The following is a 17,321-nucleotide window of genomic DNA, read 5'->3' as shown; positions in this document are numbered from 1 at the left end:
TTGCACATTCTCCCCGTGTCCACATTGATTTCCTTCAGGTGCTCTGGTTTCCTCCCACAGTCTGAAGAGATGCAGGTTAGGTGCATTGGGCAGGCTACATTGTCCCTTAGTATCCAAAGATGTGCAGGTCAGGTGGATTGGCCATGCTAAATTGCCGCTTGGTGTCTAAAGATGCGCAGGTTAGGGGGATTGGCCATTCTAAATTGTCCCTTAGTATCCAAAGATGTGCAGGTCAGGTGAATTGGCCATGTTAAATTGCCCACTAGTGTCCAAAGATGTGCAGGTTAGATAGATTAGCCATGCTAAATTTCCCCTCAGTGTCCAAAGATGTGCACGTTGGGTGGATTGGCCATGCTTAATGCGTGGGGTTACGGGAATAGAGTGGAGAGGAAGGCCTGGGTGGGATGCTCTTTCGGAGAGTAGGTGCACGATCAATGGGCTGAATGGTCTCCTTCTGAACTGTAGGGATTCTATGATTCTGAAGGGCAATTACGGATGGGCAACAAATAGCGCCCTTGCTGGTGATGCCCCTACATACAGCCATACAAAAGCAGAATTGCTCATAGCACAGGTCCCTTGGAAAGGAGAGCGAAATAGAGTTGGAGTATTGTTCACGAACACTCAAATCATTGCTGCAAAGTATCCACCTCGAACATGTCCTCTGGTCTGACTTCAGTTTGTTGGTGAACAGATTAGGAAAACCTCTATGCAAGTTCCAATGCACCTCACTACCGCCCAGAGCTGTAGCCCCGCACGGGTCAAAGTTCAGGCAGCGGAGAGGGAGCGATCACTGAGGCTGATTCCTCCTCAGAGTCAATCGGTCATCTGTGCTCAGCTATCCCTCTTCGCGCACATCGCTGTGGGTCTGGAGTCACACACAGTCTAGCCCACGGGCAGATTTCCTTCCCTAAAGGATATTAACGGAGAAGATAGCTTTTCAATGATCAAGGATTTACCAAGATTATCTTCTCAACTCCAGATTTATTAACTGAAAGTTAATTCCACCAGTTGCTGCAGTGGGATATGAACTCATGTCTCAGCATTAGCTTGGCCTCTGGATTACTCTGGACAGGGGTGACATTCACACAAGACCACCACCTCCCCATATTGTGGCACACATTATGTGGCACATACAAATGTAAGGAAATGCATTTTGGAAGGTCTAATACAGATGGGAAATATACAGTAAGTGGCAGAATCCTTAGGAGTATCGATAGGCAGAGGGATCTGGGTGTACAGGTACACAGGTCACTGAAAGTGGCAATGCAGGTGGAGAAGGTAGTCAAGAAGGCATACGGCATGCTTGCCTTCATCGGCCAGGGCATTGAATTTAAAAATTGGCAAGCCATGTTGCAGCTTTATAGAACCTTAGTTAGGCCACATTTGGAATATAGTGTTCAATTCTGGTCTCCACACTACCGGAAGGATGTGGAGGCTTTGGAGAGGGTACAGAAAAGATTTACCAGGATGTTGCCTGGTATGGAGGGCATTAGCTATGAGGAGAGGTTGGAGAAACTTTGTTTGTTCTCACTGGAATGACACAAGTTGAGGGGTCAACCTGATAGAAGTCCACAAGATTATGAGAGGCATGGACAGAGTGGATAGTCAGAAGCTTTTTCCCAGGGTGAAAAAGGCAATTACTAGGCGGCACAGGTTTAAGGTGCGAGGGGCAAGGTTTAAGGGAGATGTACGAGGCAGGTTTTTGACACAGAGGGTGGTGGGTGCCTGGAACTCGCTGCCGGGGGAGGCGGTGGAAGCAGATACGATGATGACTTTTAAGGGGCGTCTTGACAAATACATGAATAGGGTGGGAATAGAGGGATATGGTACCCGGAAGGGTAAGGGGTTTTAGTTCAGACGGGCAGCATGGTTGGTGCAGGCTTGGAGGGACGAAGGGCCTGTTCCTGTGCTGTAATTTTCTTTGTTCTATTATACTTAACTGAAGGGCACAGGAGAAGCCTGGTGGCACACACCGTGAGATAGCCGTCCCCACCATTAAAACAAGAGGCACTTTTATTGATTTCTGTGCATTTTTCAAGCCTGATATCTCCGACAGTGAGAATTCAGGCTGTGAAATGGAACCAGTGGTATCTTTTGTTCCTTTGTTAGTGTTTGTTGCGGAATCTATCCGGGCTGGGTTAGTCTACATTCTCCTGATGAACGTAAGCTAGCACACATTGAACCAGCAATGCACATCATATGACACAAAGGACATAATTGAATTGACGTAGGAAAATGAAAAGAGGGATGGTGGTGTATTAATAGACTTCCCACATTCAATATCAAGACAATGTGCTGAAATAATTAAAAACATAGCCAAGACTGACAGAACTGAAGACAATACTTCCCATGAACTGGCCAGATGGCATTTGTTGTGTTGCCTTTTTGTTACTCTGGTCACCATGAATTACAGAGAATGGAGATGGCCAAGATTTTAAAATCTTCTTCCTTGACTTTCAATCTCCCCGTGGCCTCACCCCCCCTCCCTCTCTCTGTAATGTATGCAAATTACTGTGGCTAAATTTGCATACATCACATAAAATAGATACAAAGGCAAGTTGCAGTAGGTATGGTTATAGTAATCCACAGTGTCCTGCCCAATAAGTATCCCTCAACTGACATCATTAGAGCAAAGAATCTTTACAGTGCAGAAAGAGACCATTCAGCCCATCGAGTCCATACAAGAAGGCAAATGGGATGTCAAGAAGACAAATGGGATGTTGGCCTATATCGCAAGGGGGATAGAATATAGAAGCAGAGATGTCTTGCTGCATCTGTACAGGGCATTGGTGAGGCCGCAGCTGGAATACTGTGTGCAGTATTGGTCCCGTTATTTGCGGAAGGATGTATTGGCCTTGGAGAGAGTGCAGAGAAGGTTCACCAGGTTGATATCAGAGATGAGGGGTGTTGACTATGAGGAGAGACTGAGCAGATTGGGTTTGTACACGTTGGAATTTAGAAGGCTGAGGGGGATCTTATAGAGACCTATAAGATAATGAAGGGGCTGGATAGGGGAGAGATGGAGAGATTCTTTCCACTTAGAAAGGAAACTAGAACTAGAGGGCACAGCCTCAAAATAAAGGGGGGTCAGTTGAGGACAGAGTTGAGGAGGAACTTCTCTCAGAGGGTGGTGAATCTCTGGAATTCTCTGCCCACTGAAGTGGTGGAGGCTACCTCGTTGAATATGTTTAAATCACGGATAGATGGATTCCTGATCGGTAAGGAAATTAGGGGTTATAGGGATCAGGCGGGTAAGTGGAACTGATCCACTTCAGATCAGCCATGGTCTGATTGAATGGCGGGGCAGGCTCGAGGGGCTAGATGGCCTACTCCTGCTCCTATTTCTTATGTTCTTATGTTCTTATGGGTCTGCACCAATTCTCTGAAACAGCATCTTACCTAGGCCCAACCCCCTGCCCTATCCCCATAAGACAATGCATTTACCATGGCCAATCCACTGAACCGCACATCTTTAGACAACAAGGGCTATTTAGCATGGGCAATCCACCTAACCTGCACAACTTTGGACACTGAGGGGCAATTTACCTTGGGCAATCCACCTAACCTGCACAACTTTGGACACTGAGGGGCAATTTACCTTGGCCAATCCACCTAACCTGCACATCTTTGGACACTGAGGGGCAATTTAACATGGCCAATCCACCTAACCTCCACACCCTTGGACATTGAGGGGCAATTTAGCATGGCTAATCCACCTAATCTGCACATCTTTGGACATTAAAGGGCAACTTCACATAGCTAATCCACTTAACATGGACATCTTTAAAAACTAAGGGGCAATTTAGCATGGCCAATCCACCTAACCAACACATCTTTGGACACTAAGGGACAATATAGCATGGCCAATCCACCTAACCTACACATCTTTGGACACTAAGGGGCAATTTAGCATGGCCAATCCACCTAACCCGCACATCTTTGGACATTAAGGGGCAATTTAGCATGGCCAATGCACCTAACCTACACATCTTTGGACACTAAGGGGCAATTTAGCATGGCCAATGCACCTAACCTACACATCTTTGGACACTAAGGTGCAATTTAGCATGGCCAATCCACCTAACCTGCACATCTTTGGACACTAAGGGGCAATTTAGCATTACTTGTACCTTTAATGGTCAAGAGGAAACCATCAATTCTTCCACCTTTACGCTGCATTCGTTCAGAAGAGGACTCACTTGTCTATAATGGCCAGGATGTAGCCTGCATCGACAGTCACCATGGACACCAGTCTTGGCCAACTCCAGCAAGTTGTTTACGGAGAGAGTGTCAATCATTCTTTTGGGAAAAACCATCTTAGATTACAAAAGCTATGATTAGTAATTTCGATCTCCGCATCAGGCTGCTACAATATTTATTAAGCTTTGTAATTGATATTATATCAGCTTTTCCAAGCCCACGTGAAAGAACGCCGGCCTCATCATTGCCTCTAATAGCACAGTAAAAATTTGGTTCAATTTTTAATCAGGGCGATCCATAATTCAGGAGCAATGGGCCACAGTTTCTGGTTATAAGCTGCCACCTTAAATAGAATATGAAAAACAAAGGCAGGTTTGCATTTATATGGCACCCTTCCAATTCTCAGGATGTCCCATAGTGCTTTACAGCCAATGACATGTGAGGTGATGCATTCTGGGTTCTAAAAAGGCAAGGGAATACACAATGAATGATAGGACGCTAAGAGATAGAGAGGACCAGAGGGATCTTGGGGTGCATGCCCATAGATCCCTGAAAGCAGAAGAACAGGTAGTTAAGATGATTGAGAAGGCATATTAATAAGGCATGGTTAAGAAGGGGGAGGCGATGGCCTGGTGTATTATCGCTTGACTATGAATCGAGGAACTCAGCTAACATTCTGGGTTCCGGGTTCGAATCCCACCACAACAGGTGGTGGAATTTGAATTCAATAAAAAATATCTGGAATTAAGAATCTACTGATAACCATTGTCGATTGTCAGAAAAATCCATCTGGGTCACTAACGTCCTTTAGGGAAGGAAATCTGTCATCCTTACCAGGTCTGGCCTACATGAGACTCCAGAGCCACAGCAATGTGGTTGACTCTCAACTGCCCTCGGCAACTAGGGATGGGCAATAAATGCTGTAAGAGTTTTAACAACACCAGGTTAAAGTCCAACAGGTTTATTTGGTAGCAAATACCATTAGCTTTCGGAGCGCTGCTCCTTCGTCAGATGGAGTGGAAATGTGCTCTCAAACAGGGCACAGAGACACAAAAATCAAGTTACAGAATACTGATTAGAATGCGAATCCCTACAACCAGCCAGATCTTAAAGATACAGACAATGTGGCTGGCTGTAGGGATTCACATTCTAATCAGTATTCTGTAACTGGATTTTTGTGTCTCTGTGCCCTGTTTGAGAGCACATTTCCACTCCATCTGACGAAGGAGCAGCGCTCCGAAAGCTAATGGTATTTGCTACCAAATAAACCTGTTGGACTTTAACCTGGTGTTGTTAAAACTCTTACTGTGTTCACCCCAGTCCAACGCCGGCATCTCACATCAATAAATGCTGGCCAGCCAGTGACCACAATAAAGGGACCACAACTGTTGCGAGCACTCCAGATGTGCTTTTGTAATCGAATTCAGTTCAGGGATAAATTTTGGCCAGGACACCTGGGGGGGGGGGGGGGGGGGGGGGTGGGGGGGGGGGGGGGGGGGGTCTCTTTCGAATTAGTGTCAGGGGGAATCTTTTGCATCGCCTCGGAGCGCAGTTTGACATCTGATCATCGCGACACTGGGTTAGCATTCGGTTTTGCAGTTAATGCTCAGGAGAGGGTCTTCAACCCATGATCCTCTCTGGCAGAATTGACGCTCTTACTGAGAGAGACAGGCTGGCTCTATGAAGTGCGGATCCTGGAGCAACGAGGATCCTCTCCTGAGGTTCGTCCAGCACCGGTGGAAATCCAAAAACAATTTGCGCTCCTTCGAATACCAGTGGAAAAATACATGAGGTGCCTTTCAGAGGAACTACCAATCTTAATTTCAAGCGTTTTTGACACTTGATTCATGATTTACTTAAACACGACTCAAGTGGAACGGAGTCAGCAACCAATGAAAGGCAATCAAGACTGCATATCATTAACGCGTAAGTGGAAAAATTGCTGTCACCGACATCAGTGAAAGCTTGGAGTGTTTAAATGAGGTGCCTCGCTCTGCTATTTTAATGGGACCATTAATCCATCCGCAGGGTTGTCGCAGTGTTACACCGCAGACAGTCACATGCATATTCACATTTGCTGCTCAGGTAGCCTGGTACTATGGCACGATGGCACAGTGGTTAGTGCTGCTGCCTCACAACGCCAGGGATGCGGGTTCAATTCCGGCCTCGGGCGACTCTGCGTGGGTTTCTTCCGGGTGCTCCGGTTTCCTCCCACAGTCCAAAGATGTGCAGGTTAGGTGGATTGGCCATGCTAAATTGTCCCTTAGTGTCCCAAGATGTACAGGTTAGGTGGATTGGCCATGCTAAATTGTCCCTTAGTGTCCCAAGATGTACAGGTTAGGTGGATTGGCCATGCTAAATTGTCCCTTAGTGTCCCAAGATGTACAGGTTAGGTGGATTGGCCATGCTAAATTGTCCCTTAGTGTCCCAAGATGTACAGGTTAGGTGGATTGGCCATGCTAAATTGCCCCTTAGTGTCCCAAGATGTGTAGATTTGGTGGATTGGCCATGCTAAATTGCCCCTTAGTGTCCCAAGATGTGTAGATTTGGTGGATTGGCCATGCTAAATTGTCCCTTAGTGTCCCAAGATGTACAGGTTAGGTGGATTGGCCATGCTAAATTGCCCCTTAGTGTCCCAAGATGTGTAGATTTGGTGGATTGGCCATGCTAAATTGCTCCTTAGTGTCCCAAGATGTGTAGATTTGGTGGATTGGCCATGCTAAATTGCCCCTTAGTGTCCCAAGATGTGTAGATTTGGTGGATTGGCCATGCTAAATTGCCCCTTAGTGTCCCAAGATGTGTAGATTTGGTGGATTGGCCATGCTAAATTGCCCCTTAGTGTCCCAAGATGTGTAGATTTGGTGGATTGCCCATGCTAAATTGCTCTTTCGTGTCCAAAGATGTGCAGGATAGGTGGATTAGCCTTGCTAAATTGCCTCTTAGCATCCAAGTTTGTGTAGATGAAATGGATTGGCCATGCTAAATTGCCCCTTAATGTCCCAAGATATGCAGATAGGTGGATTGGCCATGCTAGATTGCCCCTTAGTGTCCAAAGATGTGTAGATTAGGTGGATTGGTTACCTCTTAGTATCCAAAGACGTGGAGGTTAGATAGATTGGTCATGATAAATACATTGGGTTATGGAGATAGGGCCTGGGTAAGATGCTCTGTCGAAGAATCGGTGCACATCCAATGGGCCAAATGGCCTCCCTCTGCACTGTAGTGATCCTACGATTTTATAATTGGCTAATTTAATTAAATGAATAATAATCCCAGTTGAATCCCTACCTAATAGCCTACACGTGGCTTACCCTGCAGAGCTTTAGTTTTCCTTCACTATTTGTAATGACTGACATTTTACCTGCAATAAAATTCATCTCCTGTTATTCAATCCATGGTTCTTCACTGGTTCAGATCTCCTTTGGTGCACTATTCTCATGTGCATCACGTAAGGTGCAAGTCTGGAGTCAGGAAGAGGACAAGTGAGTTGGCAGCACCCAACGTCATGTGATAATCCTGCAAGTTTCCAGGGTTGGGTATTGTGATTGGCTGTGCCAGTGAGTATGGCAGTTTCTGGGTGGACGAGATTGGCAGCCAATCACCTTCTGTAAAAAGTTACCCACACTTAGCATCAATAAATACCATCGCAGAAGGAAGATATAGTGCGATCACACAGAACTATGTATCCTTTCCTTCTCCCCTATGTACTCTATGAATGGTATGCTCTGTCTGTATAGTGCAAGAAACAATACTTTTCACTGTATCCCAATGATAAATCAAATCAAATTAACTTGGAACTGCGACATGGTAAAAGGTTGATCAACCCAACTGCTGTTTATAGAGTCTATCCTCCGTACAAGCCCTAATCTCATGTGTTGAACTTGTCCACTGATCTTAAAAGCAAAATACTGCGAATGCTCTTAGCTCTGACGAAAGGTCATTCAGACTCGAAACGTTGGCTCTATTCTCTCTCCACAGATGCTGTCAGAGCTGCTGAGATTTTCCAGCATTTTCTGTTTCTGTCCCCCAATCTTGTCTTATATCCATCCTCTTTCCCAGGGTTGGCCGCACTATGGACAATCTTTCTCCACTGATTCCTATTCTCCGATGGGCGGCGCGGTGGCACAGCGGTTAGCACTGCTGCCTCACAGCGCCAGGGACCTGGGTTCGATTCCCGGCTTTGGGTCACCGTCTGTGCGGAGTCTGCACGTTCTCCCTGTGTCTGCGTGGGTTTCCTCTGGTTTCCTCCCACAGTCCGAAAGACATGCTGGTTAAGTGGATTGGCCATGCTGAATTCTCCCTCAGTGTACCTGAACAGGCGCCGGAGTGTGGCGACTAGGGGATTTTCACAGTAACTTCATTGCAATGTTAATGTAAGCCTACTTGTGACACTAATAAATAAACTTTAAAAAAAACTTAGTAGTTTGCAGGCCTCCTAGCAGTAGTTATATCAAAGACGTGCTGGTTAGGTGCATTGGCCATGCTAAATTCTCCCTCAGTGTACCCGAACAGGTGCCAGAGTGTGACGACTAGGGGATTTTCACAGTAACTTCATTGCAGTGTTAATGCAAGCCTACTTGTGACACTAATAAATAAACTTTAACTCCATCTGAGCATTGGTCGCCCTATATACAATCTTTCTCCACTAATTCTCCGCTTCTCTCATTGCCCAACCCGTAGAGAGGCCATTCCACGTTCTGTACTATCCATCCACACCATGTTGACTCTCCCTTGTGCATGTTCTCTAAGTCTTGCTTCACCTCGTTTCCCAAACTCTGCCCCCCCCTCCCCACTTCCTGTTCACATCTGTCCAAAATATGGGAACTTCGTTGATTTCACTGCCTCAGACAAGATCCTCTTAACACCAGCTTTCTCCAGTGCCCCTTCAATATCTGACCCAATATCTGACGAGAGTTTTTTAAACTTCATTTATTTATCAATGGGCGTCGCTGACTGGCCAGCATTTATTGCCCATCTCTAGCTGTCCTTGAACTGAGTGGCTTGCTATGTTATTTCAGAGGGCAGTTGAGAGTCAACCACATTGCTGTGGCTCTGGAGTCACATGTAGGCCAGACCGGGTAAGGACGGCAGATTTCCTTCCCTAAAGGATATTAGTGACCCAGATGGTTTTTCCGACAATCGACAGTGGTTTCATGGTCATCAGTAGATTCTTAATTCCAGATATTGTTTATTGAATTCAAATTCCACCATCTGCCATGGCAGGATTCGAACCCAGGTCCCCAGAACATTAGCTGAGTTTCTAGATTAAGAGTCTAGCGATAATACCACTAGGCCATCGCCTCCCCCTAATTGGACAATTAGAAGTCGAGGATCGCTTTCTGAGGCCTTGCTATCAATGGGGAAAGTCAAGTCTGAAGTGCCGCTTCGACATGGGAGGTGGATGGGTTCAGCAGGAACTTGGAAAACAGCGGGCTAATGTGGTTGGTGAAGGCTTGGGCAGCAGCAGGTACTCCTGGCCTCGGGCTAGGTGGTTGACCACAGTTAAATTAGCAATGGCCAAGCTGCAGCAAGAGGAACGTCAGATACTTCCAGTATGTCTGGGGAATGGCCTCCTCACTGCGCGGCTTGATCAGAGACCCTACCACCTTATTTAGGGCAGCACGGTGGCACAGTGGTTAGCACTGCTGCCTCACATCTCAGGGGACCCGGGTTCAATTCCCGGCTTGGGTCATTGTCTGTGTGGAGTCTGAACGTTCTCCCCATGTCAGTGTGGGTTTCCTCCGGGTGCTCCGGTTTCCTCCCACACTATAAAGATGCACAGGTTAGGTGGATTGGCCATGCTAAATTGCCCCTTACTGTCCAATTATGTGTAGGTCCCGTGGATTGGCCATGCCAAATTGCCCCTTAGTGTCCAAAAATGTGCAGGTTACGTGGGTTGGCCATGCTAAATTGCCCCTTAGTGTCCAAAGATGTGCAGGTTAGGTGGATTGGCCATGCTAAATTGCCCTTTAGTGTCCAAAGATGTGCAGGTTACGTGGGTTGGCCATGCTAAATTGCCCCTTAGTGTCCAAAGATGTGCAGGTTAGGTGGATTGGCCATGCTAAATTGCCCCTTCGTGTCCAAAGATGTGCAGGTTAGGTGGATTGGCCATGCTAAATTGCCCCTTAATATCCAAAGATGTGCAGGTTCGGTGGATTGGCCATGCTAAATTGCCCCTTAGTGTCCAATGTTGTGCAGATTAGGTTGATTGGCCATGCTATATTGCCGCTTAGTTTCAGGGGGATTACTAGGGTAAATACATGGCATTACGGGGATAGAGCCTGGGTTGGATTGTGGTCGGGGCAGGCTCGATGGGCCGAATGGCATCCTTCTGCACTGCATGGATTCCATGATGAAATGTCTGCTTCTCTGATCACTTACTCAGACAGCACTCCGAGCCCTGTTCCCACGTTCCTCAAACCCCTTTCCTTCAACCTATCTCACCGACTGTTACATTTTGAGACCGCACTCTCGTGCGTGGGATCACCAGCGCAAAATCCGGAGACAACCGGAAACCGTGAATCTGGCCAGCTATGTCATCAGATTCATGCCCATTAACCCAAATAGATTTGAATAAACTTAAATACAATTCACCAGTTACCTCGCCAAATTATCCTCCCTCAGTAAATATTGGGGAGAGGGGGGCACTGAGGGGGGATATGAATGCCAGCAGTGATAGTGGGCTGGGGGGGAGATAGGGCCTGGGTAAGATGCTCTGTCAGAGAGTTGGTGCAGATTCATTGGGCCGAGTGGCCTCTTTCTGCACTGCAGGGAATCTATGGAGGGGGGTCTCGTTGGGCAGCCCCTACAAAGAGCAACCATAGGAACGATGGGCTGAATGGCCACCACCTGCTCATGGCACGGTGGCACAGTGGGTTAGCACTGCTGCCTCACAGCTCCAGGGACCTGGGTTCGATTCCCGGGTTGGGTCACTGTCTGTGTGGAGTTTGCACATTCTCCTCGTGTCTGCGTGGGTTTCCTCCGGGTACTCCGGTTTCCTCCTACAGTCCAAAGAGGTGCGGGTTAGGTGGATTGGCCATGTTAAATTACCCCTTAGTGTCTAAAGATGTGTAGGCTAGGTGGATTCACCATGGTAAATTGCCCCTTAGTGTCCAGGATGCAAAGATTAGAGGGATCAGTAGGGTAAATTAGTGGGGGCGGGGGGGCACGGTGGTACAGTGGTCAGCACTGCTGCCTCACAGCGCCAGGGAACTGGGTTCGATTCCCGGCTCGGGTCACTGTCTGTGCGGAGTCTGCACATTCTCCCCATGTCTGCGTGGGTTTCCTCCGGGTGCTCCGGTTTCCTCCCACTCCCTGAAAGACGTGCAGGTCAGGTGCAGTGACCCGAGCAGGTGCCGGAGTGTGGCGACTTGGGGAATTTCACAGTAACATCAATGTTAATGTTAGTGTGAGCCGACTTGTGACTAATAAATAAAACTTTTAGACTGTTTTTTAAAAAATATGCGGGGTTATGGGGATAGGGCCCGGGCAGGATTGTGGTTGGCGCAGACCCGATGGGCTGAATGGCCTCCTTCTGCGCTGTAGGGATTCTATGATCGATGATACATTGAATAATTTGAGACCCCGTCTGCCGCAGTGGCTGATGGAACTAATAAACGGGATAGCACTGACCCTCGCCTCACCTGTACAGGTGAAAGCAAACTCAGGCAAGTCGCGGGATAGGCCGGAATACTGCAGCCGGCCAGCTGCATTGTCAGGGAGCTGTCAGTGCTCATTTCCGTTCTCTTGTGTGTGCTGTGGGTATCACTATCCCAGCGAGATGGTTCGAGGTATCTTACACAACTCTTTACAGCTCCATGTAAGCGATAGGCCATTCTTATGTCAAAACCTTGCAGCGCGAGTTACTCATCCGTGCTCCCCAGCTGTCCTTGCTATCCAGTTACTCCTGCATTCAGAAAGAAGGATCCCAGTAGGGGAGGGGAGGGTGGGTGGGGGGGCTGCTAGCGGAGGCTGGCACTCTCTCAGCTCCTACATTACATTAATAGAGCCTGATATTCTACTTTCCTGACACCCGGCCAACACATCTTTAATTTCCCCCAACTATTTCTAAATAAGCGCGGCCCTCATGAATACTGCATGCCTGACACCGCGAGCCGAGCTGGTGTTTGCCCTTTCAGTCAGAATTCGTCAATGGGGTGGGTGGGGGAGGGAGGGGGAGGGGGCCAAAGATCTCCAACTCTTTCAGGGGGGCCCTTAAGTGACCGGCCTTAAAATAACCTTTCCACTAACACCTCGCAGGGAATTATTTCGTACTTACGGCGCAGAAACAGGCCTTTCGGCCTAACAAGGCCCAATGCCAGTGCTTCTGCTCCACACGAAGCTCCTCCCACCTTACTGCATCTCACCCTATCAGAATATCCTTCCATCCATTCCTCCCTCGTGTCCTCTCAATTAGCCTCAGAGTGAGGCTTCCCCATTTAGAAAGAACACAAAACATAGAATATAGAAAATCTACAGCACAAAACAGGCCCTTCGGCCCCACAAGTTGTGCCGAACATATCCTTACCTTCTAGGCCAACCTATAACCCTCCATCCTATTAAGTCCCATGTACTCATCCAGGAGTCTCTTAAAAGACCCTATTGAGTTTGCCTCCACCACCACTGACGGCAGCCGATTCCACTCGCCCACCACCCTCTGTGTAAAAAACTTCCCTCTAACATTTCCCCTGTACCTACCCCCCAGCACCTTAAACCTGTGTCCTCTCGTAGCAGCCATTTCCACCCTGGGAAAAAGCCTCTGAGAGTCCACCCGATCTATGCCTCTCAACATCTTATATACCTCTATTAGCTCTCCTCTCATCCTACGTCTCTTCAATGAGAAAAGACCGAGCTCCCTCAGCCTATCCTCATAAGGCATGCCACTCAATCCAGGCAACATCCTTGTAAATCGCCTCTGCACCCTTTCAATCTTTTCCACATCCTTCCTGTAATGAGGCGACCAGAACTGAGCACAGTCCTCCAAGTGGGGCCTGACGAGGGTGTTATATAACTGCATCATTATCCCCGGACTCCTAAACTCAATCCCTCGATTGATAAAGGCCAGCACACCATACGCCTTCTTAACCACCTCCTCCACCTGCGGGGCCGATTTTAGAGTCCTATGGACCCGGACCCCAAGGTCCTTCTGACCCTCTACAGTACTAAGAGTCTTTCCCTTTATATTGTACTCCTTCATCCCATTTGACCTACCAAAATAGACCACTACGCATTTATCTGGGTTGAAGTCCATCTGCCACTTCTCCGCCCAGTCTTGCATCCTATCTATGTCCCTCTGTAACTTCTGACATCCCTCCAGACTATCCACAATCCCACCAACTTTTGTGTCGTCGGCAAACTTACCAACCCATCCCTCCACTTCCTCATCCAGGTCATTTATGAAAATGACAAACAGCAAGGGTCCCAGAACAGATCCCTGGGGCACACCACTGGTGACCGACCTCCATTTAGAAAAAGACTCATCTATACACACTCTCTGCCTCCTTTGGGCAAGCCAGTTCTGGATCCACAGGGCAGCAGCACCTTGGATCCCATGCCCTCTCACTCTTTCAAGGAGCCTTGCATGGTGGACCTTATCGAACGCCTTGCTAAAATCCATATAAACCACATCTACCGCTTTCCCTTCGTCAATGTGTTTCGTCACATTTTTGAAGAACTCCACCAGGCTCGTAAGGCACGATCTGCCTTTGACAAAGCCATGCTGAGTATTCTTGAGCATACTAAACCTCTCTAAATGCTCATAAATCTTGTCCCTCAGGATCTTCTCCATCAGCTTACCAACCACTGAGGTTAGACTCACCGGCCGGTAATTTCCTGGGCTATCCCTGTTCCCCTTCTTGAAAATAGGAACCACATCCGCAATCCTCCAATCCTCCGGCACCTCTCCCGTCTCCATCGACGACGCAAAGATCATCGCCAGAGGCTCTGCAATCTCTTCCCTCGTCTCCCACAGTAACCTTTCCCATGCCAACTTCTCCCATCTTTTCGCTCGTGGGAAGATGGCCAATCTTCTGAGGCAGATGACCTGTGGCAGCCATTTTGGTTCAGAAATCCATCTAAAATAGCAAAAATATTAAAGTTTTGAGATGTATTGTTTCGATTTTGCTTCATGTTTTATTGGCATAGCACCTTCATTACAAACTCAAATAAATTATTTTTTAGTGCTCTGCCCAATCATAGATTCCCTACTGTTCAGAAGAAGGCCATCAGGTCTGCACCAACCCTCCAACAGAGCATCCCATCCAGACCCGATCCCCGTCACCCCACATATTTACTCTGCTAATCCCCCTAACCGACACAACTTTGGACACTAAGGAGCAATTTAGCACAGCCAATCCCTCTAACCTACACGTCTTTGGACACTAAGGACAAGTTAGCATGACCAATCCACCTAACCTGCACATCTTTGGACACTAAGGGGCAATTTAGCATGGCCAATCTCCCTAATCTACACATCTTTGGACACTAAGGGGCAATCCCCCTAACCTGCACATCTTTGGACATTAAGGGGCAATTTAGCATGGCCAACCCACCTAACCTGCACATCTTTGGACACTATGGGCGAATTTAGCATGGCCAATCCGCCTAACCTACTCATCTTTGGTATAACTACTGTCAGGAGGCTTGCAAACTATGAAGTTTTTTTTAAAGTTTATTTATTAGTGTCACAAGTAGGCTTGCATTAACAATGCAATGGAGTTACTATGAAAATCCCCTCGTCGCCACACTCTGGTGCCTGTTCGGGTACACTGAGGGAGAATTTAGCATGGCCAATGTACCTAGCCAGCACGAGGCAAGTTTTTTTACACAGTGGGTAGTGGGTGCCTGGAACTCGCTGCTGGGAAAGGTTGTGGAGGCAGGTACACTAGTGACTTTTAAGGGGCATCCTGATAATTACATGAACAGGATGGGAGTAGAGGGATATGGTCTATGGAAGGGTCAGGAATTTTAGTTCAGTCGGTGCAGACCTGGAGGGCCGAAGGGCCTGTTCCTGTGCTGTAATTTTCTTTGTTCTTTGTTCTTTGTTCGTTGTCTTTTGGACTGTGGGAGGAAACCGGAGCACCCGGAGGAAACCACGCGGACATGGAGAGAACGTGCAGACTCCACACAGTCACCCAAGGCCGGGATTGAACCCGGGCCCCTGGCGCTGTGAGGCCACCGTGACGCCCACTAGTGTTTTCTGATTCCTGCTTCTCGTAATTTCCACCAGTACTGTTTCGACTTAATCAGCTGCTGAGGCCAGATCCTTTCTCACGAATGTCCTGAAGCCATCATTTGTTATCAGACCATAAGACCATAAGACATGGGAGCAGAATTAGGCCACTCAGCCCATCGAATCTGCTCCAACATTCAATCATGGCTGATATTTTTCTCATCCCCATTCTCCTGCCTTTTCCCCATAACCCCTGATCCCCTTATTAATCAAGAACCTATCTATCTCTGTCTTAAAGACACTCAATGACCTGGCCTCCACAGACCTCTGTGGCAAAGAGTTTCACAGAATCACCACGCACTGACTGAAGAAATTCCTCCTCATCTCTGTTTTAGAGGATTGTCCTTTTAGCCTGACGTTGTGCCCCCTCTGGTTCTAGTTTTTCCTACTAGTGGAAACACCCTTTCCACGTCCACTCTATCCAGTCCTCGCAGTATGCTGTAAGTTTCAATAAGATCCCCCCTCATTCTTCTAAACTCCAACGAGTACAAGCCCAGAGTCCTCAACCGTTCCTCATACGACAAGCTCTTCATTCCAAGGATCATTCCTGTGAACCTCCTCTGGACCCTTTCCAAGGCCAGCACATCCTTCCTTAGATATGGGGCCCAAAACTGCTCACAATACTCCAGATGGGGTCTGACCAGAACCTTATACAGCCTCAGAAGTACATCCCTGCTCTTGTATTCTAGCCCTCTCGATATGAATGCGAACAATGCATTTGCCTTCCTAACTGCCGACTGAAATCATAGAAATCATGCAGAAGGAGGCCATTCGGCCCATCGAGTTTGCACCGACCACAATCCCACCCAGGCCCTACCCCCACATATTTACCCGCTAATGTACGCATCTCAGGACTCTAAGGGGCAATTTTTTTAACCTGGCCAATCAACCTAACCCGCACATCTTTGGACTGTGGGAGGAAACCAGAGCACCCGGAGGAAACCCACGCAGACACGAGGAGAATGTGCAAACTCCACACAGACAGTGACCCGAGCCGGGAATCGAACCCGGGACCCTGGAGCTGTGAAGCAGCAGTGCTAACCACTGTGCTACCGTGCCACCCGTGAACCTGCATGTTAACCTTCGGAGAATCTTGAACAATGACTCCCAAGTCTCTTTGTGTTTCAGGGCTATCCCTCCTTCTTGGCCATTCTGCCCATTGTTTTCTCAAAGACTGTTATTATTTCCCAACATTGATCAACCTGCAATCAGACCACATCTACCTCTCCCATTGGGAAGCCAGAGATAGCCAACTACAATTCCCAGCAGGCTAAGGATATGGTGTTACGATCCCAGCTGATGTTAATCCAGATCCTGACTTGATAGGTCGAAACATCTTTTACTATTTTTCAGAAACTGTGGAAGGATGTTACTGAACAAGTTCACAGGAGTCTGTTGCTGAACGCTTCTCGGCCTTTTGGCTAAGATCAAGTGTAGTGTCGCCATGCTGTGCTTGGTTGAAGTCATTAGGTTACATTTTAGCTTCATGTCAAGCAATTTTTAAAAGCGGCATCTCGGCCTTTTGGCTAAGATGCAAATGAGATCAAGCCTTGGAGGAGGAGCTACTCCTACTCCAATCAGCTTGGATCATGTAGATCAAGCCCAAGACAGGAGGTGAGAGCCCTGCCTTGTTAGCTTGGATCGGGAATGTCTCAACTTGTTGAGACTCTGAATTGGACTTGATTTGATTGAATTGGAATAAAAATACAAAAAAAAACGCTTAACATAAAGAGGCGATGGCCTAGTGGCATCATCGCTCGACATTTTAAAATTCATTTGTGGGACATGGGCGTTATTGTCTGGCCAGCATTAATTGCCCATCCCGAGTTACCCTTGGAGGGCAGTTGAGATTCAACCACATTCCTCTGGCTCTGGAGTTACATGTAGGCCA

General features: G+C 47.6%; 1 non-coding gene across 1 annotated transcript; it reads left to right on the top strand.

Annotated features, from left to right (window-relative positions):
- Positions 1-16,831: 16,831 nt before the first annotated feature.
- Positions 16,832-17,030, top strand: LOC144480376 (U2 spliceosomal RNA). The gene has a single exon (XR_013495657.1). It is a non-coding gene; the product is annotated as a U2 spliceosomal RNA (small nuclear RNA).
- The last annotated feature ends 291 nt before the right edge of the window (positions 17,031-17,321 follow it).

The sequence above is a fragment of the Mustelus asterias genome, chromosome 28 (genome assembly GCF_964213995.1).
Source record: "Mustelus asterias chromosome 28, sMusAst1.hap1.1, whole genome shotgun sequence".
NCBI classification, from domain to species: Eukaryota; Metazoa; Chordata; class Chondrichthyes; order Carcharhiniformes; family Triakidae; genus Mustelus; species Mustelus asterias.
This window is presented reverse-complemented; position numbering and strand designations above follow the sequence as displayed.